Below are 26,553 nucleotides of genomic sequence, written 5' to 3'. Positions count from 1 at the left end.
TCCTTGTTCCTGATGGAAAAAATTATGAATTATACACCTATGGTGTATGAGCAATCTTTGTCACGTTTTTTTTCCTACACTGGGTTAATCACAGCTTGAACTCTGTTATGTCAACAGAGTTCTTCTAGTGAAAACTGAATACTGCAGGGAGGCAGGCTTGCAGTTTTTCACCAGGCTGCAGTAAGAGTACATTTTTATCCTGAGTTCATGTGTGTAACTATTTCTTTAAAAACAAAGATTATGCTGTTTGCGTATTTGAAGAACACATGAAGGATCACTTAGAGATCAATACAGCACTGCAGTGAACTAGGTAAGCCACACTTTGTATTTCTGATATATGAGATAGAGATAATAATTTGAAAAATAACTTCTTGGCAATTTCTCAGATCAATAGCACTTCAGTAAAAGTTGCCAGATGTTGAAAGTAGAAAAAGCAGTAATGTCATTACACTTAAACTACAATATTATATTTGGTTATGTTGCTTTACATTTGTTTCAAATAATGAGTGATATGCAAATATGCAAAGCTTTCTAGCAGAATGTACAGCATAATTCTAGAAAAGAAAGTCCTGTTATGACAACAACCTGACTTTTCAGTAGGTATGAAAGGCATGCTTATAATGCCAGATACATCTGAATTGTCATTCTTAAAATGCTGGGAGACTTGAGGGTTCCACCATTGTAACTCTATTTATATATTAATATCCATCTGGAGATTCACAACTTCTTTACCAGTGAGTTTGCCTGGAGATGCTGACAAATATTATCTGAGAAGAAAAAGTTACTTATCATAGCATCCTAGAATCTCAGATCTCTGGAAGTTAAGTAGGAAGTCAAGTCTACAGTAAGTCTAACTCATGCTAAGAGGAATATAGTTGCATGCACACAGTAGTAAATTGCAGTGTGAGTTCAGCATATCTTAACGACGTCAGACTTGCTAAGCAGTGTATCCACCTCTACTTTTCTCCTGAGATTTCCAAGACAGCTACCTGCATGCCTGAAGTACGATGCATCATTCATTACAGGGAGCCAGGGGTACAGGTGCCCCTCATTTGCGCACAACTTCATGCAGTGCCTTGCATGAGTTAGACTTCACTATAAAACTGTCAAAAACTCAAAAATCAAAAATATTGGGAGGACTAATCAAGTTAAGTGTGTAGCAAATAAGTAAAAGGCATAAATTGTCTGAGTGTTTTTTTTTCCATTTTAAAGTTCAGAATGTAAGGCACTGCTTTGTCAAGCAATTCCCTTGTTTATCTTTGGCTTTATAATTTGTGACAGTAATAACCATCCCCATCTCATCTCACATGGCTGTGTATAAATCAAAAGCTCCCTGCAAGCACCAAGTTCCAGAGAAGTTCACATTCAGCTTTGACCCAGACCCTGGAGATAAAGCTCACCTCCACGGAGGATTATTTTTGGTCTGGGTTTACAGAACAACCACTCACATTGTACAAAATATTTGCAGCTAATGCCTAGGCAAAAAAGACAACAAACTCCAAATTTCTGGAAGTCCAAATAACAGTACTAATGTAGTATCAGTTAGCAAGTTAAACTACAATTATCTTGAAAGGCCTATTAGAAATGCTGAATGCCAGCAAACGTGCAGGACAGAAACAGCAAGATCTGTCCTGTGGTCCGTAAGGTATTGGAAGCTCTTGGAAATGTGCTAGAGTTTCGGACAAATGGAGTTTCAGATTTCCAGCTGCTTAGAATTAGAAAGTGATCTTTGTTATCTTTGCCTTCCATTCCAGAATTATGGGATGACACTGAATATTCAACGTATTGGAATCAGAAAATTGGATGATTTGGTTTATGAAATAAAATTCATGGTCAGCTGGCATATAATTGATCAATTATTTTATTTTAAACTATTTGAATTTGAAAATGCAAACTGCTGAAAATGGGCTTTAATCAATCTTTTTTAATGGAATAGCAGATTTTAAATTCTGAATTTTTCCCTAATACTTTTATTATTGTGTGCTTTCTGAACTGTGTCTAATTTTCATAACTTGCACCATTTTCCTCATGGAAGCAATAACTAGAAAATAATGCACACCTGTTCATATAAATATTCATGTGAATATTTAAACAAGTTTGTGTCCATGTTCTTTTCTCCCAGTTTTTGCCTTCTGCAAATATTCTAGTGAATAAGATCAACATTAGGAATGTTGATGAAAAGAATTTTCAAGAGGATTAGTACTTTTTTTTGTATTGTGGGGTAATTGTTTTTATAGATATTGTAATAATTTGGTCTAAGAGCAGTGGCAAGTTATATGACAAAGGTACAAGAATAGCAACACAAGTTTCATGTTTCTGAGTCCAATTAGACAAATAATTCTTGTGGTTATTTGTTGACTATTGTCTTTGGTAGCACATGAAATGAAATAAGGCAAGAGCAACTATACATAAGAAGACTTTATGTGTAAAGTTGAATTCCCAGAGCAAATGCTCAGTTATCAGTAGCCATTCTGAACACACCACTATGCCTGGCCTCAGGTCCCCCTACAAGTGAAAAATGGATAAAGCTGGTTTGGGAGTTTGGTGTAACGTCTCTTTGTTGTTGTTTTTTGTTTGGTTTTTTTTTTTTTCTTCTAGACAAGGCCAATATAGCTTCGCAATGAACCTGGCATCGCTAAGGAATTGAGTTTTCCTGACTTGACCAGCAGGTGAGTTCTGTGTTAGCACTGACCTCATGGTATTCATTCTGAATGCCACAAAGAGTTGCATTATACAGCTCAATTATGATATATTCAGTACCACTTTACGTTTCTTCCCTCCTTATTTTGGACTGAGTTTGGTTGGCGGGTGATTCTGGTTTTTAAATGGAAAATGGCTGTATGATTTTTCTGTCTTTCACCATATCTAAAACTATTGGGTCCCACAGTACACTTTACTATTGGAGTAAGCAGCTTAGTGGGGCTGCAGCATAGGCTCTGCAGGCTTGGTGGCAGCTGGCCCAAATTAGAGAAACCCCACTGTACCCTGACCTACGCTGCAGAGATCAATACACAGCCTCCCTTGTCTAGAAACGTCTAAAAAGCCAACAGTCACCTTTCCTCTGCTGTTCTTAATCATAAATGGTGAAGATTTGGGCCAAATTCTTTCACAAATTCCTTTTCCACTAGTGCCATGCCAGGTCATTTCACTTCAGATTAACTGGTGTAGACTTTAATATTTTACTACAGAAGAGTTTGCAGAGTATAAACATTGATGCATTCATTAATAGAAATCATAATACAATGCAAATACAATTAGTTAAAAACCAATTTATGTTTAACGACATAGCAGTTATCAAAGCTCAATTACTCTCATTAGAATTTTATTCAGTAAGGCACATTTTATTCAGTAAGTGTTCACTCAGCACTTTACAGGATGAGTCCCAAAGGCTAACAGTGATTTAGGGTTTTTTAAAAGTGAGTTTCTTATTCATAGATCCTCAGAAAAGAAATGAGATGCTATTTATCTGCCTTTTAATAAAGTACCTCAATAATTTTTGCAAAATTCCTCCATTATAGCAGTCTGTGAAATTAACTGACTCATGGTTATCTCATGTATTGGTAATATGCTGCTTCCATCCCTCTTCAGTCAGCAAGTTGTTTCTTGCTACAAACAAGTTTGCAGCTTTTTACTGTATTTGGAGCCACTGACGTAGTATTAAAGTACATAAAACTTACTAAGTAATTTATTCTGTGTGAGATTTTTTTCTTTACTGAATGCAAGTGGAACAGTAACAACTCAATTTATTGTAATAAAATCTGTGATCAGCTTCACCTTCGTCCTTGTTAAAGTTATGGCTTTTAAGGGGATTAGCTCCATTTCTAAATACATGAAAGACAAGAAGGTGACTGAGAGCAACCAGCAGGGATTTAGAAAGGGCAAATCATGCCTGATCAACCTCAGTGCTCTCTCTCAGATGAGGTTACCAGCCCTGTCGAGAAGGGGGAGGACAGTGCATGTTGCATAACTTAAAGCTTTGTCCCAGTATGGCAAAATCATGAGATACGGCTGGGATAAATAGTCAGGGTGGGGGAAAAACTGGCTGGAGTGCTGGGATCAAAGTATTCTGACCAGTGGTGTTAAGTCCAGCTGGCAGCCAGTAGCTAGTGGTGTCCCTCAGGAATTAGCAGTGGGACCAATGTCATTTAGCGTCTTCAATAATGACCTGGAGAATGGGATGGAGTACACACTCGGCAAGTATATGCATGACACTAAACTGGGGGGAACAGTGAATACACTGGAGGAAAGGGCTGCTCTTCAGAGAGACCAGAGAGACTGGACAGATGGGAGAAATGGGTTGAGCAGAAGTTCATGAAATTCAATAAGAGACAGTGTGAGGTCTTGCATCTGTGAAGGAATCTCATACAGCAATGCAAGCTGCAAAGATGCTGCTCTGCAGAAAAGTGGTTAAATATTGCAACAGGTTTCCCACCAAGGTTACACAATGTCTGTCCTCTGAGGTGTTCAAGACTGGGTTGAACATTGACCTGAGAAACTTCATCTATTGAGACCTGTTTTGAGCATGTGGTTGAACTAGATGTCCTCTGAAGGTCCCTTCCACCCTAAATTTTGATTCTATGACTATATATTGCTTACTGTATAGTGGACCTTGTATGCATGAAGACTTTGAAGAACACAGCATTTTTAAAATTTAGGTAATTATTACACACAGATCTATAGGTGTCTACTGCAATGTCATTTTATTTTTTTTTTCTGTGAGTTAGCAAATTCTTCCCACTCTGAAAAAGGACTGCTTCACTGATTTCAGCCCCAGGGTAGTGGCACAAACATATTTTATAACTTCTCTAATGCCCACTAAAACACTGATTACTATGTTTGTGCAACTTCTAGGAGATAAAAAGACAGCATAACCTTAACCGTATGAGAAGTATGTGAAAGCTAAAAAAAAAAAAAAAAAAAAAGCTCTAAAAACCACAGTCCTTAAAAATGGGCTTCTCATTTTTAAAGAATATGTGCTATAATAATGTAGAGATCCTCCTTTGAAATAGTAAGTAATGAAATCCTGAAATCACTGACTTCATGACAAGGGCTGCTACTATGACCCTCCATGTGTTATTATGTACCACAATATAGAATTAAAGGTCATCTTGAAACAAGTGACCTGTAGCAAATTTTTCACTGTTTGTTTTTTTTTTTTATCTGGGCATATTGGATCCCCATTTGCAGTGGTTTTTAAAACTCACTTGTGAATATTTTAAATTGATACTGAACAACCTTTCTAACACTACCAACATGTACTTCCCTTCCATGTGATATATAAACATGATCTGTTTATATAGGTGTATCTTCAGTCCAACCTGGGAAAGTTGGTGTTTTTTCCTTACAGAAGGATAATGGATTTAAAGTTAATGACAACTGGCAGCCAAAAGTCCTGTGGGATAGTTCTGGCAGCCAGGGATTACTGAGTCATGGGAATGTTCTGGCCACACGCCTGCTTTATCAGAAACGCCATCTCCAGCTGTAGGAGCACAGCGACACAAAAAAAAAGGGAGAGAACCTAAAACTGTGCCCACAGAATCCACATATTCGAGGAAAAATAATAAAAGCATTCAAATCAGTGTACCATGAAAAAGGGAGCTGACTGATGGGATTACAAGCTCTGCATTACTAGAAACATAAAGTCAGTTACAAAAATTTTAGGAACTGAAGTCAAGGCTTCTAACTTTTTCCTATAAACTATTAAAGAATTTATTTTACATAACACCTGTACAAAGTTGTTAAATAACAATCACTGGTCTCAGTCTTCTCAGCTAGCTAATGTGCCTGGATTGCTTATTTTACTGGTATTATAGGCATTTTCTGTAATGAGAAGAGTCAGTGGAAAATGTAGAAGAGGAAAGCTGTCTTAAAATTGATGGGTTTAGTAACAAGAACTTTAGGAACACTGCAAAAGATAGTCTTGTATTCACATGACAGGCACATGCTGCTAAGAGGACTTCCAGCTTGTCAGAAAGCAGACACAGAAGTGTAGTGGCAGTGCCTAGCTGGCTACAATGCCCGTTTTTCTTCCACAGAGTTTGTAGTAGTGAGCATGGTGAGACTGTCTCAGCATAATCTGTAAAACATGCTTTCTGCAGTCCTACAGTGGGGCAATTTTCTCATGGATAAATCTGAGTCTTTAAGAGCTTTTCTATGTAAAGTTGATTCCTTTCTTTCTATCTAAAAAGGTTGGAGCAAAAGAATCTTCTGCTGGACAAAGCAAAAAACAGCATTTTTACAATCAGCGTTGAAAAATGGGGGAGACAGTTTTATACAGCAACACTAAAAGATAACAAAGAGCCTATTAGCAGCAAGAAGTGCCTTATTTTAAAATATATATGTAGTTCCAAAGTGCCCTTCCTTTGCTTCACTTTCCAGTTTGAAAAGTCTTTTCTAAAATGGCATGTTTTGACCATGGATTGGTAACTTCTCTGAAATCTAGTTAAGTTCATCTTTTGAAGGTCTAAGTAGGATTACGGTTATATTATTACGGTTATATTAATTTATACATAAATACATAGGTGTGTGTACGCACATCATTATAGTACAATATTTAGTGATTTAATATATTTTATACGACTAATACAAATAGTATCAAGTAACTACATATATATAGAAAAAGAGTATAATATTCAAGAACTTTTCTTTTGAGACAAGCAGGTTTAATTCTTTCATACCAATACATAAAATGTTGAAGGAAAATGATACCTAACTACATTTCAAGGTCACTGAATGTATTCTTGTTTCCACTCTTATTGTCACTGCTGGTGGCAACAGATCTTAATTGCAGGCAGCTTTTCCAAAGCTGCAAATGCAGCATGTTTGTAATTTTGCTTTTGTCAAGCCACTGCATCTTGTAGCCTGACTATGTGCAGAACAAAGAAACTTTTCCGTTCTCCAGGTCTTGAATTAGTCTGAATCCTGGCATAAGTTATGAATGTCTTATCAGGCTTCCTCTAATCCATCAGAGAATTGCATTTAATGTTCTGCTATTAAACTGCTCAATTTATTAAAATCAATATCTTTATGAAATTTGCCATTAGAAAAGCTTTATGGAAAGAAGATACTCTCTCACCAGTATGTTCCATGGTGATGATAGCAATGCTGTGAATGATGGTATAAACATAAATTCAAAAGTTACCAGCATTTATAAAAATGCCATTAGAAGGGCTTGCCTGACAGGAAAAAAAGAGAGGAAAGGAACCTATTGCTTTTATTTAGAAAACATCATTCTGTAAAATGTTATAATGGAAAGGCTGAATGTCTGCTTTCCACAGTGCAGTCATTGAGATGCTGAGTTCCTTCCAGGGTTGCCTGATTGCCTGCATAGACTGAAAAAAAAGACAAAAATAATCAAAAAGACCATGTTTGCATCTTCTAAGATAAAAGGAAGCAAGGCAAACAGTTCTTTTACCCATGTGTGCTACAGTAAGGGGACCATTTACTTATTTTCAATGTGTTCTGCGAAAGCTTTTGATGATGGGCAAAGCATTGTCACACTGGAGCATACAGTCCTCATAGTCATTTCTCAGGCTTCCATTACCATTACTGGTATGCTGTTGGCCATAAATGAAAGGTCATTGGCCATGGAAGAAAAATCACTTTGTTTCCCATTTATTCTTTTATGCCTTTTGGATTGACACTTCATTTCTATTGACCACTGTTTTGACAATTGTTAATGGGTTTCAGTTAGAAAAACAAGGTCATTTGGGGGTTTTATAACACAACCCTTCCCATACCAGCCTCACATTGCTCCTAGGAGACTCAAGAAAACCATGGCAGAGCAGACAGTTTATGCATATACTGGGAATTATTTATACTGACATCTTTTCAAGTCCATCTCAGAAAAGTTAGGGAGGAGGGGGAGGGGGAAAGAAATCAGCACAAGCCTCACATTTCTCTTGTTTTTCCCTCATGTTGTCAAGGAAAGAAACTATTTCATCAAAGGCATAGAATTAAAAGTTATTTAAAATCCCTGTGAGGGCAAGAAAACATGTTGCTTCATTTGGCTATGACCATCAGTCAAGTACTCCTTGTAAAATAGTGGTTCACATTACTAAAACAATGGAGAGATTAAATTTTTATTAGGTGCATTAGGCTGACAAAACAGAAAAGATGAATATAAAATGAACTGATTAAACTAAAACCTTTGATTAGCTCTTCTAGGAAGAATTACTTGCCTAGTATATTATGTCTGTATACATACCTGAAGAACACAGGATTAAAGCAATTACTTTATCACTATGTAGCTTCTGTTGGTATATTGAAATATGTGAATGGATTTGCTTTGTTTAATTCTGAGCTGTTGGGAAATTGGCAAGAAAGGAAATCAGAGGTCCTTAAAGGAATTAAGAGTCCTTAAGAAAATAGCCATTAATTTAGAGGCGCCCACTTCCTGGCTGAAATCTGATTAGCAGGCTTATTTCTCTCCTATTTCAAACTCAGAAGGACACTAAACTGTTGAAAACAAACCTTGCGTCTACAGAAGAAATGAGCTACCTGCAGCTAAAAGTGGAGAGATGCCGACAAAGAGCTTGTTCATCCCCCCAGGCTGTAGCCAGCTGCCCCAGTGTTTGTCCAGCCCCATTTTGTGAAGCCACACTGAGGACTATGTGAGGGGAACTGATCTAGCTTTAACTACATATACAGCAGGTTTTTGTTAAGTTATTTTAAAGTCATAACCAGCCCTTCAGTCTGACTCAGAAGACAGCTGTGAAGCAGCAATGCTGTTGGAATTGGTGGGAAGGAGGAGGGTGATACTCTTCAATACAGGAAAAGAAAAATGGCTAGGAGTTGAAATGAGCATGCTCTGAGCAGTGCTATTGCTGAAAACGTTGTCTAGTGACATGACAGCCACAAAGAATAGGAGGATAAAACTTGCCTGAACCACAGGTTTCCTGGGATATACCTGAAGCACGTGGGTCACCAAGGTCTTAAGAAAAATGAGCCAGGCACACAAACCATGCATAATTTTGATATTGTTACCACTCTCTCTCTTTTATATGTTAAAGAGCTACTGCGGATGATTGTAATCACAGGGCTGTAGAGAGTGTGGTGTATGACAAATATGGCAGTCATGAGATAGCTGGAGGTAGGTGGGAAAACCTTGGGGTTTGCCTGTCCAAAAGCAGTAGGACTGCAAGATGCATGAGAAGAGAGTTTAGAGGAATCTGCCGGAGACGCATGGCACCGCTCACTGCATTCTCATGGCAGGACAATGGGAACAGGGTGACTGCAAAGCCTTGTGGTCCAGAGCAAAGATGTAGTGATGCAGCAGCAGAAGCAGGGCCTGGCAGCTGGAAGGCGTACGCACACAGACGCAGGGCGGTATTAGGGCTGCTAGTCACCCCTGAACCATCACAACATGACACTCTCTTCTTATATAAGAAAATGATGTGCACAGCTAATGATTCTGTCTATCATGCCTTTAATAAAAGAGCAATAACAAAACCTGTGGGTGTACTATAAATGGAAGACATACTACCCCCTCATAGTCCTCAACAAAATCTACACAAAAAGCAAAGTTCTGCTTGGCTTAGCTGGAGGAGAAGCACTAGTGCCTCAGAATGTGAGTTAGATGGCATTCTTAAAACCAACCTAAACATGTTCTTTTTACTCCAGAAGTCTTGTTTTCTACTTCCAGCTCAACTTCTCTCCTAATTTGACCTACTTCATACTGAATAGTTTTTTGGTGTGGGCATCACTGGCACCTACTGAACAGGTACCTGCATACTCCCATGTTAATCAGCAACAGTTCCCCTATGAACTGTTGGCCAAATTAAGTGCTTATTTATTTAAAAGCACTGGACAGAAATGTAAGAGCTTTGGGTGGAGACATTCAGCCTGTGGATTATTCTCACCATTGCCATATAATATGGACTTGAACACGCCAAAATATTTTTGGTTACATTGCCTCATAAAGTTAACTTACAACAATGTTCTGCTGAAGTGTTAGTAATCTATGGAGCGTTTTGTTTTTGTTTTTTTTTAAAGCTGTGAAGTAGAGGATCTTTTAGCTAATCTTAAGAGTTGTATGTCTGAGGTTCATTTGATGATTATTTTTTTTAGATATGGACTTGTTATATACTTTGTGAAGAGCCTCTCAATCATTTGAGAAGTATTTGTGCCTCTTCACTTTTACAATTCTTCCAATATTTCTTATTGAAAACACTGCCATGACCACTGCAGATAGAAACAATTAATTTTTAGTTTACAAAATTTTAGTAAACAATTAATTTATAGTAATTTCACTGATGTAGTAAACTATAGCCATAAATTTGTTCAGAAAATACCTTAAATTGCTTATTTGATGTTCCATGTAGGTAATTATCATGCTATTTAAAAGTGGTATAAAAAATGTTTTGGAAATATTTTTAAATCCACAAATCATTCATGAAATGCAATTATTCCCTTCTTTTACCTCATTTCTTTATACAATACATTATATTTTAGGTATATGTTGGAATAATAGGTTATTTGTTGTATTTATTAGTGTTTACAAAATCAGGATTGGTATAGGGCAAATGCTAAGATTTTGAGACTCGAGACACACACTTTCTAATTGTGTCTGAAACAGCCAGCATAGCTGTTGCTGTGTATGTTGCTGACTTGTCTCGTTCCCTAATAAGTTGTGTTTACAGATGTCAGAATTGTGGCCAGTAGGCTCTAGTATCTCTCCATAACTAGGACAGAAGTTTCTGATACACGAAAGAAACAGAAAGTAATGAATACTGTTTTCCTAAAGTTCACCTTCAAAACAAAGAGCTAAAAGGATCAGGTACCATATGCTACCTTGAAGAGTGCTTATGCTTTACATTTCCAAACAGTACGTGATGTACAAGAAAACTACTATTCAGGCACTTCACAGGCACAGGATTAAACACAATTCATGTTAGGAAGCAAAATAATAACAATTAGTAAATTTCCTAGATGGGAGCAACCCAGACGAGGAGGTCATTCCTCAAGGGAATGGGGAGAAGAGAAGAAAAAATTGTGGGTACGTGATACAAAGGTAACAAAAGTTACGTTGCACTGTGTGGCTGGTGTGTAATTTTGGATACTTGCCCAAAATTGGCATTGGCTGTAATCCACTTTTTTAAAGCTTGAAGCAGCATTGTGGGATTGCAAAGTTATTTAATATTTAATTCAGACAGCAGGAGAGAAGACTAAAGGCAAGAGAGACTGTAAATAAAAAATAAATTACACCTATCAATATAATCTCAGAAATTCCACATACAGCTTTTTCTGTGAATTCACTGCACATTCATCCTATGCCCTGAAAAAGTCAAAAAGCCATTTCACTAGATATTTAGAAAGTACTTGGAGTCTACGGTGTTTTTACATGATATATTACACTGACCAGAGAATATGCTTTAAAGGAAAGAAAATTACAAGAGTCTAGAAAATGTATTTTTAGTTTTGTCTAATATTGAGGACTTGGGTAATTTTGTATTTTTTCATTGTAGTTGTATGGAATGGAAGAGAGAAGGATTAGCATTGTCCTTTGAGGAGGCTCTTTGATTATTTTTGCATAGAAAGGACTATTGCTTGTGCTACTCGTTTTCCCAAAGTGTTAGAAAAAATGGAAAACAGAAAATGGAAATAGTAATCTTCTATGTCTTTTTCTTACTATGAGAGCAGGATCTTAGGAAACTGTAAAATAGTCATATAATTAAATTTCAGAAACACCTGACCATGCCAGGGCCCACAAACTAAAGTACTTCAACAAACAGTTTAAACCTAAAACCAAAATCTATTATTTAAATGTTCAGTGAACTTCCAAAGTAGTCCACCAAGTGTCCTAACCAAACAACAAGGCTCTTGTTCATTGGTAATGCGAAAGGAAGTTTCTGACACTTGCATAAGACTTAGTGTGATAATATTTAGTCATGTTGGATAATAACCTTTTCCACAAGTAACATTCAGCAGTATGATACCAAAACCCTTACAAAATTTTATGTTATTAACAGAGAGTAGTTTATTTGGCAAAGCTGACAGGTGCTTATAGTAACTTGTATCTAGTTATTAGTCCCTATGCTGCATGAAAGTAAACTTAATGACTTGCAAAAAATGAAAAGCAAGAACAGCCAGAAGTAGTCCTATTTATTCACTCCTTTCTAACGGTTTGTTTCTGTAAGAGTCTGCTTTACTTTGTTCATCTTCCATTAATCTTTATTTATCTTGGTAAATAAATGAACAGTATAGTCCCCCATATTTAAATGTCAGAGGCAAGGCAGATTTTAAATCACTTCCTATAGCAAAAAAGGTCACACAGACTTTAAAGTTTGACATAATTGAGAGTATCTGACAGAACTATTGAATAATTATTTTTTTCACACATGTATACTAATAGCTTGAAGCAACAGTGAACAATTGTCTGTATGGGTTTAGTGATTTTGTGATTGGCCTTCTGACAGAAGGCTATCCTAAGGGGCTTCCGTGTTTAAGACACATTTTTCAGTGACAAGGATAATTGATGTTACCACTAGGTATTTTCAGTATTTGCTCTGTATTTCATGGAGAAATGAATCTGAATTTCTCATCTAAAAAATGTTAGTTTTGTCATCTGTATTTTTAAGTTAACTTGTAGCAGATTGTTCAACAAAGCAGGTGTAAGCAGTTATAAGTGTAGTTCTGGTTTTGGTTACTAGCACTTCTAATGCTATTTAGTAATGCCATCATTTTACATAACAAAATAAACTGCACCCTGCTGAAATAAACCAATTTTTTTTTTCTAAACAAAGGTCACCTTTCTATCTGTAAATATATTAAAATGCCCAGGAAAGATAGCAGACTACAGTTCTCTGTACTGGTATCATCAGACACTAAACAGCAACACAACCTTCTCTCCTGTTCACAGTCTTCACTATATACCCCTGCAGGTATGAAAGGATACATTTAAAAGCTATAGCAATTACTTTGTAAAGTGAACTGTGCACAAGAAGGTTGGTGAAAGTAACTGTAAAAGCAGGAGAGGGATCCTATTGCAGAAGCAGAGGACTGACCGGGGACTGGCCTTTAGAAATCACTGCTGTTTGCATTCTGCCCTCCTCTCTGAAAACCCTTCACAATACCGCATGAATTATGACAGTGATGTGGGCAGAAAGTATATATTATATTAGTTCCCTTTATTTAGGAAGCTGGAAATTATCTGACTCAAGACAGCTGCCTTGACTGCTTGGACTTTAATAGATTCCCTGATCAAGTGGAAAGCTGCAAAGAAAATGAGAATCAGTAACCTGCAGTGGTGCAAGGAGATGTCAGTTGCATATAAGGGATGTGCACAGATAATGTTTTTACAGCACTGTCTGTCTCAGACTTGATCAAAAGCTGCTAATCTTAATACACCTCTTTTCCTTGACTTCAATGAGCTTTGGATTGGGCCCTTTGAGAGCAGATATAAGCTAAAAATATTGCAGTGCCAAGACTGTGTAAAGTCAGTAGAGAAATATGATCAAATTTATCATTATAACACTCAGCAGTTTGTAAACTCATTAACATTTGCAGAGAACATGCTGTTTTACCTGTGACCTATAAATTCTGGAAAGCTCAGGAGAATTGCCACTTTCAGAAAAGTTGGTGGCAAAGATATTTTGGGGGAAGTATGATGAAGCCAAGTGGCATAGTTTAATTGAAGTTGCTATTGTTATAAAAGCTTCATGGGATGCAAATGACAAGTCACTATGCATCTAAACTATTACAGAGATTGCACAGAGCGGGATTAAAGTTTATGAAATCATACAGGAAAGTGGGATTCGGGTTAGCAAGATATTGCCCATGAATTAAAACATGTTTCATACAGTAGGGATCATTTATGACAATAAGAGGATGGATGATACTAATGCCCCCCATTCCAGTTATGCTAAATGTTGTTTCAAACCTGCATGAATTGAGGGCAAAAAGTATAAATTCTAGGTTAGTTCAGTAATATCAGCTGCACACAAGGATCACATACACATACTAGAAAGAATATTGAAGGACCAGAAAAAAGATATAACAGGCATGAAAAGATCTACAGGCTGAATAGAGAATTGTGAATCTTCAGCTGTGGCAGAATGCATTGGAGACTCAGCAGCCATTGTCTCATGAGAAGGAACATACATACCGCCTGAAATCTTTTTATATGAAAAAAGCCTTTCCGTTAAGAAATTTTTTACAACTGTATGGTTTTGCCAATCTGTCAAGTGTTAAAAAAATATAAAATTAAAGATTGTTGCAGCTTTTGTTGAGTCATAAATTCATAGCACTGTGTATGTAGTATTTAGAGCTCGTTGTCATTAAGGACTGTCCATAACTAAAGGAAAAGCTGAAAAGAGTCTTTTGTATTTCCACAATTTACATCCTAATTCTGTATTTTCTTCAGTCACAATGTGTTTTACAGCAGTCTTAAAGCTATGCCAGCCATCCTGGCTCCTAGCAAGTTAAAGCGCTTCCTAGGGTTGCTGTTACAAGGACAACTTCAGTGATGCCTTGTTCTTCCTTGTAAAGGGGCTGCAACCCCTGGTGCTTGTTATGGTTCCTAAAAAGGACAGTGCATCTCTAGTTATTTAAGGGAACTTCTGGCCAGCTGCACCAGTTCCTGGCCCTTCTCACCCCAGGCCATGCAGCTGGGTGGGAAGGGGCCTGACAGTCATTTCCATAGTTTGTGTATGGTATATTACAACAAAACTGTTGGTGTCCTGGCCAAGATCAAGCTAGAGTATTATGGATCAAAGTAAGACTGACATATAGAGGAGCTGTGGAACCTACATATAACTGTGGTTTGCTGCAGAGGTTATATCAATGTGGTTTCTGAAGTACATTATTTATGCAGGCAAAATCCAAAACCAAGACACCCCAAATTAATACCAATAATAATTGTGCCATACCAAAATACCACATATTCACTGCTTGTTTGTGTTATGCTGTGTATATGCTACATTTTCTATAGACAAACTACCAGTATTAAGGAATCATTTCAACATCTTTAAAAAAATTAATTAGAGCTGTGATCCATCCTGCATGTCATTTATTACAAGTCTATCATCCAGGAATCAAGAGTAACTATATATAAAACTCTACAACATTTATTTTACTCTCAAGAGACAGGGTATTTATCTGTTTATATCAGGTTGGCAAGTGCTGTTAGGAAAAGATCAAAGTTTAGGAATATCAGAATAGATCTCATAGAATAATTTGGCAAAAAGCATGGGAGTTGTTCAGTCATTCACAGATATTCAGGAAATTAACTGCTGTCCTGAATCGCAATGCCATATAAGCAATAGGAATTTACTTGTGAGCGTATCTTTATCTATAGAATGAAAAATAAAATAGCTTTGAAAATATAGCCCTCTGTCTCTTAATTCAGCCTTTGGTTTTGCTGTTGAAACTTCCAAATGTGCTGCTGGGGGAGGGGAGAAACAGGACTTTCTGGTGTAGACATTTGTCCAGTAGGAACTAGATGGAACTGCCAGCTTATTACACATGGACCATTGAACACCAAGCAAACACTACTCTCTCCCTCCTGCACATTTGCAGTGTCTGTGGATTTCCTCATATAGTTACTTATCCTATTAGCTTAAGAGAAAAGCTCTAATTGCATTCACATGAAAACAAAATCTTCAGTATATGCTCTTTCCATTAGTATTCTCCTTTTTCCTACTATCAGTTAGGGTTTAACAGAACTCTCAGGATTATAGGTATATTTTACACTTCTGGTTTGTATTATTACATGGTACCAAAGAAAGTAAAGAAAAAATTAAACAAGCATTGATTATTTTTTTGAAAAAAATGTCACTAAAATATTACCCCTCGGTACAGAAGGATAGCAGTAGTCTGGCTTCACAGCTCACATTCTGACTATAGGAGCTGCTGGGTAAAATTATAGGACTTGCATTATACAGGGGTGTCTGTATAAATCACATATCTACTAGAAGTCATTTCTTCTTTAAAAGCTATGAATCCACACAGTCCATGCAGCTAAGAGGTGGTCCAAGGCAGAGGCTGGCCAATGTGAGTCTGTTGCTGTGGACCACATTTTGCTCATTTGCTTTTCCTTTTTTTTTTTTTCTCCCACAGTGAGGGAACTTCAATACCACTGTGATTGCTTTAGCCCGAAGCATGTTGTAACAACAGTGAGAGAGAAAAGAAAGCAGAGGCACTCCACCTTGCCAGATAGCCCAGTTAGTCTGTCACAGAATTAGTTCCCCAAGTAATGATTCCACTCAAAACTCAATCAATAAAGCTAACATGCTTCTCTTTAAAAGACCTTTATGTTTCTTCTGTAAGACCAAATGTGTTCATAAATTAAACATTTGCTAATAAACACTCTCACCTCTGTTTTTAGCAAGTCTGTCTCCTAAAGAGAACAGGTTACTGACACTGTAAAGAAACTGGCAAACTTGTTTCTTTCCAGATTATTTAATGTTCAAAGAATTAAAAATCTAGTGACAGATAGTTTAGGCTGCAAACTTACAAATGGACCACCGTTATCCTCACTATGGCTGTATTTAAACTGGGGATCCAGATGTGATGAGCTCCACATTCTATTTAATCACCATCCAGTCCCTTAAGGCTTTTTTTTTTTCACGACAGTATGTTTTTGTCAATGCCTACATCCACTTCAATAGAAGTTTTTTTCATATATACAGATTTTTGAACCATCATTGCTAACTAAGATAATTTCTGTAGTGAATTGCATAAAAATTAATAAATTAGCCTGGACAGCCATTTTACATTTTTAAATATTTTAATACTCTTATTTGAAGCATTATAGATGTTAGAAAACCTAGGGTTCTCCCATTCTCCCCCCCACAATGAGCTCCTGATTAGTACCAACTCTTAATTTTTTCCAAGTGTTGATTTTAGTAACTGTGTTAACCTGGAGTTGCAGGAAAACTGCAAAGTGTTCTCTAGTCAGCTCCTGTGATCCTGGCAGACTGCCAGGATGTTTGTGACCTCTAGAAATCCTTAAGGTTTTGATCAGCATTTCCTTATCCCCAATACTCTGTTGTTTCTGTTTTAAATTACATCTCAATGTACTCAGGGTAGGTAATAATGTTAATGTAAGCAATACAACAGATTGTTACAAGCATCCTTGGATTATGAGATGGGAATATCTTGATTATGTAAACAATGATAGTGTTTATTGTATTATATTTCTGAAATTATTATAGTATTATACTGATACAAATTATACTGTCACATCTGAAGCCTAAAACATAGTGTGTGGAATTCAAAGACAATGAAAGACAATACTTGACTTCCCAGCTTTTGTATAAGGATAATAATGCTATTGTATATTTCACCTTATTTTGCACTAATTTCTAAGATCGAAAGATACAAAATTCTTGATTTTTCTGTGCCTGTAATAGTTACCATAATTATAAGGCATTGTAAATAATGGGTGAAAAGATCACACTGCTGCTGCTAAAATACATTAATTTGCTTTAAAATGTGCAATTAATTAGTTCAGGGAATCTTGAAATAGTAACTACAGATAATGTTAGAAAATGCATCTCAGAAGGCATTTTTTTGTTTATATATTTTTGTAAAGGTGTATTAATAACAAACAGGTTCTTCCCTTGCTAATAGTTAAAGGTGAGGCAATAGCAAAGTGAGGATTGCTGAGGAAATGTATGTTACTGTGTATACTGTGGCAACTTACACATACTTTGTACATAAGTGGCCTAAATTCAGAAATTTGAGGGAGAGAGAAATGTCATATTCCATCATAGGACATACATAGAGTTTCAGTACGCTGAAGTGATAAGAATGTTAAAGTATGTAAGAAGACAATGATTTGTTTAAAAAAAACCAAAAACATTTGTTACTTTAAGCCGAGTAGCACAACTTCAAGCTTTTAAAAATTCATAACATTTTTTTCAGCTAGAATTGGTGTTGAAATGGAGACAAACGTATGCTGTCTTTTCCCGTATCACCTTTATGGATCCTTATGCTGCAATGACATTTTAATGGTGAGTTGTTTTCTTCCATGCATTTGTGTTTTCATTGATTTTTTAATTAATGATGATCGTTAAACAAATACTTTTTTTCTATAAGTTACAGAGTGTGCCATAAATTTACATATTGGTGATTGCTTCCACAAACCAATGGCAGGTATTAGCTTTTTCATTTCATTCTCTTCTGGCAGTATTTTTCTAGAATACTTGCCTTGTCACTAACTGTGGCATATCTTCATTACAACTGTCAGGCACAGAAAAGCAGAATCACAAACACACGAAGGCAAGAAAAGCTTTGATGGGCAAGAAAGAGATCAAGTGAGAGAGAGATTGAGCTGAAGCAATGGTATCATCCACTAGATACTCCTCAGGATGCAAAGAATGAGACTTTGCCTGGCCTGCTTTTGAGTCACACCTGGGTGAATCACTAAGTTATTACTATTATTGTAAAATTAATTTGGTTTTCAGGCTCTTTTTTTCTTACTCTCTTTCTGATATTATTTATCTGTGGCTTAAAAAGAAAAATATAATATGGTTATCATTCAAATATCTACCAAATTACTTAAATTGATACATTGTCAAATGGTCAGTCCAGGTAAATTTACCCGTGGGGGTAACACCTGTTCTGCAGACACAGCACTCTGTTCCGAAAGTTCAGTGAGCTATGTAAGCAGCTCCAGGTATTACACACTACCTAGCTCTGAAATCTTGAATCCTTTTTTAAAAAAAGACTCTCTGGAGCATTTTAAATCGAACCTGTTCGCTCTGTGTGCTTTCTGACATCCTCCTTGTGAAGTGAGGCTCTTCATTGTCATCTTCCTTTAACAGCTTCTCTCATCCCATATGTTCAATACATTCACTTTGAGCAAGTTACCTTTTCATCTGGCATTTCTTTATGCTGAGGCTATGCTGATCCTCATTCGTGAATTGTATCTGCTAGGCTTGCTGATACTGTATACGGTAGTTTGCCAAACCTACTTTGCTCTGACTGGTAGTGATAGCACTGGATACTATTTCAGACAGCTGTGGCAGCAGCAGTCTATGCTATCCAGTTGTAGGTATCTAACCATAAATATGATAATGTATTGATGGACCACAGCCAGCCCTGCACTGGCTTCTGCAACACCTTTCTGCGATACAAAGCACAAAGATAATCTGATGCTCAGAGGCACTCAGTTTGCATGCAGTCGGGCTGAAAAAAAACTCAGGTTTGTTTTCTATGGACATAGCTCCAGCTGTAAGGCCTCACCATTTTTTATACGGAAGGGTTGTCAGGAACTGTTTCAACACAAAAGGAAGCATGTACCTGTTTTAGTCCTGTGTACAATGTAAAAAAGCCATGTTTTAATCAGAGGAAAGCTGGTGAGAATGACAGTTAGGAGCTGTCAACTGATATCAAACCCACAAGACAGAGCAAAAGCAAGTAGCTGCAAACCACTTGCAATTATCCCCCATAGGTCACAACTAGTGAAGTCTGTGGCTGCAAGTTACTATGAGAATATTTCAAAAGGATTCTTCAGATAAGAGTATTGATCATGACATACTGACTGCCAGGATGCAGTCATGCCTGTGATGTTGGACTATGACATGCATGTGTTCCGGTTTTAACTTACTGGGATGATAATTAAGATAAAATTATTCCTCTTCTGTTAATTTCTTCAAAGCTGAAAAGACTTGTCAGTAACTGTACGAGAAGAATATTCTTAAAGTTACTAACTTATGCTCACCAGCTTCCAGAGTGCACTGATCTCAGACTCTCTATAGGTTACAGGTATATGGGGAAAGGAAAGCCACCACTACATAGATAGGTTTCACATGGGGAAATATGCACTTAGGACTTCTCCCTTTGTAATCTGCTAGTTAGCCTCAGATTGCTTAATACTAGTGACTTTCCATCCTTGAAGCTGTGCAATATCTTCTTTCCCAAGAGTGTTGCAAGCCATAAAGGAGGATTAAAGCTGCCTTTGAACTGCTTTAACTATTGTGTGGATTTTCCACTTGGAAGCTTCCAGCATACGCTTAATATCATGTAAAGTAGACATAAGAATAATTAGCAATTAATAAACCATCTACCAAGTTTTGAGCTTGTATTTTCCTCTATGATCTGATCTTCTGACACATCCCAACCCCCTTCAGACTTTCCTACACAATTAATTTAGACAATACAGACCAGGCATCATCCTGTTAGATAACTTCTTTGATCCACAGGGAAGAGGATGTGCCATAAATTATCCTTCTTTTTTTGTTTTCCTGGTATTCCCATCCTTTGCTGGCTAGATTTCCCTATTTGATGATTACAGACTCTCAGAGCAGCATCTCAATACTTACTTAATTTATGGATCCAAATTTCGTGCTAACAATGACCTGTAGCATTGTATTGCACTCAGTAAATAATTCTAGATTTATTGTTCTTAAAAGAGAACAAGGCTAATGTAATTTTTTTTTCTAGCTACCTGTTACTCCCTCTAGTAACTTTTAACCCATTTGCCCTTTCTGGTGTTATTGAGATCTCAAGGATGAGATGTTTCTACAGCTGTTAGGAAAAGAAATGACTGAATGGAGACAAAAGACAGAAGTACAAACCCTACAGCTGTTTGTTTGGTTTGTTCTGTTTGCTGATCAGTCAGTGTATGTATACTAGAATAGATAACTCTGAAAAAGCCAGAGATATTCTTTGTCCAGGCAAATCAAGAAACAATAGGAACCCGAGATACCGTGTGTGAGCTATTGAGATGCAGAGGGATTGGAGTGGAGATGGACAATCTTTCCTCTTCCTGATGAACAGATAGGAGAGATGGTAAAGACAAAAGGGGAGATCTAGTGTTATTCCAGTGGACAATTTCAGCAGAGTAAAGCACTAAGTTACAGAGACCAGATTTTCATGGACAACTTGTCTTCCTTTCTAAAAATGTTTGGGTGATTTTGATGCTTATGAAATCTGGAAATCTTTTCCTATGCATAGACCAGATAGGTGATTCATGCTTTGCAGCCTAACTCCAGCTCTTTGTCTCTGGTTCCAGAGACATCTTCAACTATGTCTCTGTATTTGTAGAAATGGTGGGAACGGTGTCACCTAGGAAATAAGGTGTAGCTTGCAAATAAATATTTCAAAACAGATTTTCACAAGTAAATGTTAATGGCTCTAAAATGCTAGATTATGACAATGCAAGATCATTGATTATAACCTATATCATTTGTATGCGCTTGAAAGGAATCCTGCAGCACTGGTGTTTTTTTCTCTTATTTGCTTCCTCTGAGAGGAAAGAAGCCTAATCTATTTGCATATAGTTATTTCAACCTCTCTATAAGAGGTGTAGGATCACAGTCAGAAAAAGAATCAGTGAGTTAGGTAATTCTTAGATGGACACATTAAATTATTAATATAATGAACAAGTCAAAGAAAGAGCTACTTTAATAATATGAATTGTATTTTATATACTTATACTCTGTTTTATACTTATATCTGCTAAGATTTGGACAACTTCAAGGAAGCATAAATAATTTTAATTTTAATAATCTTCAAGATTTAAAATTTTCTGGTAATTGTTACTGCTTTTGCTACAAACATTTTTACCCAGGCTTAGCCTCTGGCCTCTGTATCATCACAATTGTACCTTTGCATGGTTAAGGAATAATGTACTGGGCTCCCAAGGTAAAATTTTAGTTTACTGACTTCAATGCAAGAACTTGCAGACACAAGATAAACTCCAGACACATACTAGAGAATAAAGAGATGGCTGTTCTAAGTTAATTTTGCTCATTATAACTCTTAAAAGAGATCTTTATTCTAGTTAAATATCTATGCAAAAACCTTCTGCAAATGTCTTATCCTACAGAGTACATGCTTTTTTTCCAGTTTTCTGTGGTTTCTTGCAGATCTTTGCTGGGGCCAGTTGTTTCTGAGAGAAACTATCCCTTTTCACAGACCTCTTTTCTTAAGTGGAGGCCCTTAAGCAAGGAGGAAAAGCAGGAACCAAAGAAAATTGAAGTGTTAAAATGCTGGGAAAGAAGTAATCAATCATAAATGTAAATGATTTTGCTTTAAAAATCCTTATAGAAGTTCATTTAACTAAGTAAAGCATTTAATCGCAATTTAACTACGGAGGTATAACTAGAAACTTGAAACTATTCTAATCGAAATGGTGGTCAGGTTTGGTTTTGACAAAGGGTGAGGAACACTTCCTCACAGTATCGCTGGCTTTTCAGAAATTAACTTTAAACTTCAAACAAGAATCTGGATTACTATGGGAGAAATGTAGTTCTCCAACCTTCCAGCTTTGGAAAAAATGAGAAATAGTTTAACCCATTATTACAAATGCAAAATATATTATTTAAACTAAAGTTAGTCATTCGATGAGGTAGAGCAAAGCTTTTAGGAAAAAAATGCATTCCTAATTCTTAGCCCAGCCCCCAGCAGGAATTGCTGAGAGCACATTGCACAGCAACTACTTTTGGTCCTCTGATGTATAAAAGAAAGAGCAAAAATATATAAGCTACCATCAGCTTCCTTAGTTTAACTCCTGGATAGGAACGATGCTGAAAGGACTACTTTTCCTTTTTGGAAGCTGTTTATAAAATACTGTCAGTAGGCCTCATTCTTTTTAACACAGGGATGCTCAAGAATTCATGTATTGATTCCCTTCCAAATGATGTAAGCATATTGTTTTACATAGGCCAGACCCACCCGGCCAGACTAGCAGACCAGTTAGCCTGTTCTTGGCCAACTACTCCCTTGCAAATGTGCTGACTTGGATCCCTCCATACTTGGAAGGACCTCAGTGAAACAACTCTCCACTGTGCTCAGTTGCTCTACTCACGTAAGGTTCCAGAGACCTTTTAGACCACTTATGTTAAGTGAAAGCTGCCACCTGCAATTCTGTTTTGTGCCAAGGTTCAGCAGTTGAGAATTCAGTATCCATACAAGCCCTCCAAGAGGCTTGTTCTGAATACTGGGGGTGACAACAGTTGTTCAACTACAGCAGCTGTGCTGCCAAAGCGGAGGGGCACGGCAGAAGAGCACAAAAGGTTCCATGTCTCCTGTGTGCCAAGGGTACGGACATTTTCTTCATTTGCAGACTCCCAAACTTTCCTGAAACCAGAATGGAAATGGGAAGTACATCTAGCTGGAAATGACTTCTAGCATCCTGGCTTCTCAAAACACTTCTCAGGAGGTTTTAATTTGGTGAATTATTTGGTAGTTTTCACTGCACTTCCCCTGACTAGCTTTTATTAGTCTTGGCAATGAACATGCATTTTTTCTTCTCCAGCACTGAATTCCCTAAGCTGTGTCGTGTCTTTTTGCGAAGCCATAAGACAAACTTCCTGCATATCCCTTGATCTCTCTCCTTATTCAAAATTAATAACAAAACCATAATTCCCCTCAGTAAGGTATGTATGAGTCCTAAGTGAGTTGTAGTGCCCCTGGGTAAAATCCTTGAGCCATTAAAGACAGTGAATGCTTTATTAACGACTTTTGACCAATCAGAATTTAATCTAATTTGCTTAAACTAGTCATTACTGTAAGTCCTGTCAAAATGCTACTTTTGTTGCAAGGCTCAGAAACTGTGCCTACCCCCACCTGTGAATTGCATCCACTACCATTTTGTAATTTATGGCTGAAGGTAGTTAAATCTTCAGTGCTCTGCTGATAAGATGAAATGTTGGTAGATATTTGCCATAGTTTTCTCTGTTGTCATATTCTTTCATATGTTGTCCAGAATGGCTGACTAAACCAACAAAAACTAGCATCATGAAACAGTATTTGTAGTCATGGAGGACCAGTTTGTTACAGGCAGCAGAAAAGACAGCAATAGGAAGCACAAGGTTTAGTATGCATGGAGAATATGTTAAGAGAAAGCAATAAAGCAGTTCAAAAGTGATAAGAAGTGATCAGATTAGCCCTGGAAAAGCAATGTCTACATGGGAAAGGTTGGAGTTTTTGTCCCAGCTAGTGCTGTAGCGTGTAAAAGGCAAACTAACACTGTGAGAACAAACTTTTCAGGATAAAAAAATGATCTGTGTTTGAGACGCTGAGTTTATTGTGGACACTTTCAGCCAAACAATCAACATTGCTAACTCCAAAAGTGTCCAAATTTTGTCATGCACACTCTTTTCTGTATGCTTGTGGGTGTGTATAAATATATATTTATCAAATGTGCATTTCCTTTAACTTGTAAGGAATGGATGGTAAAAGACAATCGGATTATTTTGGATTATGTTATAAATTCATTACGGATTCAGAAGCATAGCTATAGGCTTAAGCCTGGGTACATGAACGTGTTTTTTAGATTTATGAGCTAAAAACAAAAACATGCTACTGAAGGTTTCTTAAAAGCTATTTAAACATGGTAACTAAAACTTAAAGATTAAATTTGTTAGTATACCTAAGAAAAGATTAAAACCTGCATTGTAATGATCTGGGAATTATTAGCAATGTAGTTTTGCATCATGGTTCCAGAATTTTTTTCAACTGTTTTTTTCTATTATAAAAACCGAACAAAGCTATTTCATAAATATTAAATACACTCAGTTCCCTCCTTGACTTTACCTTATGATAATAAAACTGGAGTCAGGACTGATGTGTACATTTCAAGGAAAGTTATGATGTAAAGCAGAGAACACAGAACAAAGGTACTAAAAATCATTTGTGATTGAAACTGTAGATTGACATTCATGAAAATATCTCTCACCAAATAGCATATCACAATTGCCTCATAATACTGAGATGTGTGTTCATAAGCTTTCCAATGTATGCAGCCAACCTTGTCTACTTTATTTTGTAATCGCTGCACTGATTCTGCTTAGCAAAGTTGGTATGACTGAATAAAAAATGAAGAGGGAAATAATTTTACAAAACAATAACTTTCTGATAAGAGCATTTTAACATCTAAAAGTTGTTTTGCACAGCCAGAGCGATAAAAAATGTTTAAGATTTGTTGCCGATATATCAGTTTGTAACAGTTAATGCTTGCACATGAATGCATTAACAGAAACTAATGTAATAATGAATTGATGTTTTTATCCTTTGTGTTACAAATCTATGATTTTTAAGACAAAATATGAGGGTGGGAGTTAATGGATTGAGAGAGATGATTAAGCTTTAAGTCCACAGTTAAAAACCATATTGTTTAGGCATGGAAAAGGCAAGTGTAGTTTGCCTGTGTGATGGTGTTGGCAAACCAACAGTGAAAGCAAAAGGTATTTTTTGTTTGCCTTTCAGTGAGGTGACTCATGCCATATTAACAAAAAGGTATCTCAGTCTCTATCCTCTTCATCTTAAGGAGCTAAAATCTGGCAGCATACAATCATAAAAAGGCTGTGTTGTTGGTTTTGGATATTTTTTCCAGACATGATTCATATTAGTTTGGCATTGTTCCCTATACAAGTTTTTGACATCAAGAATCCCAGTGACATGAAAGATTGCGACAGGCATGAAGCATTGATGATTGATCTTGCTGACAGTTGGGGTTAACAGAGGGAATATTTTGCACTGGATTTTATTCAACATTGAGAATACTATTATTCAGTGTGCCTGTCCAAAGAAAAATACAATTTTAGACATTAAATTGATTAGTATATAATAGGAATAGCACCTCATTAATAAAAATTAGAAAGTAAAAGATTGCAAAGTATTAGAACAGTAGTGGATGCTTATTCTTCCAAGCATTACCTTTGTTTTCAGGTGAGTGATGACAGGACATATTAATATCTAATAACAAACACCTGTGGTACTAAATGGTTATTAAATAATTATGCTGATACTACAGAAGTAAAAGTGGAATCACAAGGGAAACATGTAACTGTTTTCCAAAGAGATACCACACTTAGATATTGACCTTTTCATCTTGTAGATGGTAAATACATTCCTGTACTATTGAGCAATATTTCAAACTGCTTTATCCTGCACCCCAATGACAGCAAAATGAGTCTTGTCCTTTATATATGCTCTTCAAGCCTGCTGTTGTGTGACTCAAAGCTGCCTATATAATAGTCTAGTACAGCAATGCTCTCTTCTGTCATGAAAATAATTTTTATTTTATTAAATAATCATTCACCCTTTTAAACTACATTATAAAGTATAAAAACATACTCTAAATAATTTTATTGCTATAATGTTAATTATTGCTGCTAAAGGATAATGTCAGTGATTAACTGTATTTCTCCCAAATACATTTTACGTTGATGAATATTTTTATTAAGATATGTCAAATTTATCTGAATTAAAAGCTGAGTAGAAGTAAATGATAGGATGCAAGGCAGTAATCTAATCTAATTGTTCTTATTGTACAATAAATGAAAAAGAGAGAAATCTTCATTGTTCAGTACTAATGGAAATGGTTATATGGAGCAGAGCTTACAAAGACCTACCCAGTATGGTTCAAAACATATCCCACTGGCTAGAATCACAGGTAGGATGCCTAACATTCTCATGGACTTTCAAATAAAATCATATATAACAAGAAATACTTTAGACTAAAGAAGAGACCCACTGAGCATACATAATGATGTTAAGTTCATAGTTTCATTTGATTATAGACCCAGGATGCAAACCCTCAGTCCTTGTTCATGCAAAATTTTGTGTTTACTATTTGCTTTAGATTTTTTTCATTTGCCA

General features: G+C 36.5%; 1 protein-coding gene and 1 long non-coding RNA gene across 2 annotated transcripts in view; one reads left to right on the top strand and one right to left on the bottom strand.

The window, feature by feature from the left end:
• Positions 1–26,553, bottom strand: part of SHISA9 (shisa family member 9) — a 191,440-nt gene that overhangs the window by 150,316 nt on the left and 14,571 nt on the right. The gene's annotated exons all lie outside the window — the stretch shown is intronic.
• Positions 1–26,553, top strand: part of LOC119147689 — a 244,074-nt gene that overhangs the window by 203,399 nt on the left and 14,122 nt on the right. The window contains exons 3-4 of the long non-coding RNA XR_005104115.1: positions 2,599–2,669; positions 17,866–17,954. This is a non-coding gene — a long non-coding RNA (uncharacterized LOC119147689). The remainder of the gene's footprint in view (positions 1–2,598; positions 2,670–17,865; positions 17,955–26,553) is intronic.

The sequence above is a fragment of the Falco rusticolus genome, chromosome 4 (genome assembly GCF_015220075.1).
Source record: "Falco rusticolus isolate bFalRus1 chromosome 4, bFalRus1.pri, whole genome shotgun sequence".
Taxonomy (NCBI): Eukaryota; Metazoa; Chordata; class Aves; order Falconiformes; family Falconidae; genus Falco; species Falco rusticolus.
Note: the sequence above shows the minus strand (reverse complement) of the source record. Positions and strands in the feature narration are given on the sequence as shown.